Source organism: Gavialis gangeticus, unplaced genomic scaffold, assembly GCF_001723915.1.
Source record: "Gavialis gangeticus isolate Ggan-Ray unplaced genomic scaffold, GavGan_comp1, whole genome shotgun sequence".
NCBI classification, from domain to species: domain Eukaryota; kingdom Metazoa; phylum Chordata; order Crocodylia; family Gavialidae; genus Gavialis; species Gavialis gangeticus.
This window is the reverse complement of record NW_017729024.1, coordinates 90,706,518-90,709,001: the sequence shown is the minus strand read 5'-3', so window position 1 is coordinate 90,709,001 and position 2,484 is coordinate 90,706,518.

The window sequence follows — 2,484 nt, the reverse complement described above, 5'->3', positions numbered from 1 at the left end:
TTACAAAACAAAACCTGGGCAACATGTAAGACATGCGTAGTGTAGTGGGCCATCCTGTACCATGTGGGTGGAAAGTTACAGAATGCAGGGGTTAATACTAAAACAAGGAACAAAGAAACATAGAGAAAAGTATCTATTTTCGCTACAACACCTTCACCTGCCACAAGTAAAGGAGGGGAACCGTTGCAACCAATGTCTTCTACCTAATGCCCGACTTGAGACTATCAGGACTGGCTGCTACTAACCCTGCTAAGAGTGTTATGAGCCCCAGTTACAATCAAATCTTGTGGTTTCAGACCCTGGTTTCACAAAAGCCATCCAAAAAAGCCAAGACTGCTGTTGTTACAGTGTCACTGGTGTGATTTTTATTATGGACAAAAGCAACAACTCTATTAATGCCAGCTAGATCCATACCACAGACTTACAGCTGGGGGGAAAAGAGTCTCCATTATTCCATTCTTCCTAATGTCTTGAAGCTTTGTCTGAGGGAATATTTCCTTTTAACATTCTGGCCACTGAAGAGTAATAAATGTCATGTTTATTACATCACCAGCCAGCACCATCCCCTAGCCTGTACATCTGCAGTCTAAATTCAGAAAGACATAAAAAAAAATAAAAATAACGGCTATAGTTCAAGCTTCCAACAATTATTATTGATTGGGCAGGCCTCAGTATCTTGAGCTTGAAGCCTGACACACACGAATGTCTGACAAATGAAGCATCCAAAACTTGAAACCTGGAGAAGAAAAAACCAATGTTAGAAAAAAAGGGGTCCACACTATTTACAATAGTGGATGCAGCTGAGTATTTCATGTGCTTATGTAACACCATGAATTAATTCACACACTTTTTTCAATATGTTTTGGAATTATGTAAAACTTTCACTACAATTCTGGTGAAAAACAAACATTTTATGAGTGTGTAAGACTGAGGGAAGGGGTGCCACAGCAACCCTTCCCGAACCAGTTGGAACTCCAATTTGTTAGCTTTGCTTCCACATCCTGTTTTCCTTTCAAGGTGGGACAGACAAAATAGAACAGCAGAGGAAAAGAAGCTTGTAAAACTACTTGAATGCATCATTATGTGGACAATAAAGTATGTGAAGTTTGAAAATTATTTGCAGAAATAAATTACTTTGAGATAAAATGTCTCCTGTGGATTCTTACCTAGGAGGTTTAGTAAAAAGGTTCCAATTTCTGTTGGAACAAAGAGTTTAATAAAAATTAATATGCTGCAGTGCCAAGCTTCAAAAAACCATCAGGCTGGATCTGGATTCTTATTCCCAGTTTCTAATCCTAAAACCTTTAAAAAAGTAGAAATGTAACCAAAATAATTTGAATGTATTTGTATAAACAATTTATAGTCATATTTATTAATTGGATAGTTCAAAGTAAGGACCTGGACTTTGAGTGGCTGTAAGTGAAAAGAAATACCTAAAGGATCATCCTGAATGTAATGTCCCTAGTGTCCTCAGGCTCTTTTGAGCTATCTGGATGACGTCATTCCCTACCTTGGAGCTTTTTTCTTTGTGAAATTAGAAGACTATATCACCAGCCTCCACCACCCAGCACACATGTATGTATACAAACTGAGTTGTATTTTGAATAAGAAACTGGATTTTTAACCCCCACATGAATGATGAAATACTCCTTGGATCACACTAAAGTTATGAAGTGCTATATCACCCCCCAAAAATCCTTACCAACCTGAAGCAGACATAAGCCTTTTTATAATAGGTGCTGTGCTTTTAAAATGCTATGAGACAAAGACAACATTTTACTATGCTTGTACAGCACTTAGCACAATGGAAACTCATTCCTGCCCCAAGGCAATTTAAATATAATAAGTAAAGGTGTGCTCAAATACTGTATGCGCCTACTCTTCACGCTCATGTTACTCAGCTGAGTCTCTGCCCTAGTAACTCTATTGATAACACATCTTAATTTTTTCTCTGCTAGATGTGAAAAGGATAAAATCAGTTAGGAAAAAATGTCACATCAAATCCTAGCACGTTGATGCCACTGACTTCAGCAAGGCCAGGATTTCTCCTCACATTTTCAAGCTAAAAGAAGACAGGGAAAAGTTCAAAATGTTTTCAAATTAAAAGGGTAGCCCTTTTAATTGTTTTTTACCTTAGAATTGTACTCTTTAACAGCATACGTTTGAGGATGTACAAGGAACACTGTGTTCTTTTGAAGTATTGTAAACATTCTTTGGAGCCTGTGTCAATGAGATTCTCAAATGAAGCCAATTGTATGCATGGAAATACTATATAAAAAGGGTGCAGCAAGGCAAGAATATCGCTGCAAAGATGACTGGGAGCAAGGTTAAGCACTTTAAGGAAGGAGTGGGAGTAGGACTTCCAGGAGAGGTGTGACTCTCATAATATTAGTAATGATTATGGACGAGTCACAGTTGAGATACCTAGTAGGTACATCCCTGATACAGTTGAGGGAAAACCAATTTCACTCTTGAAAGTTCAAA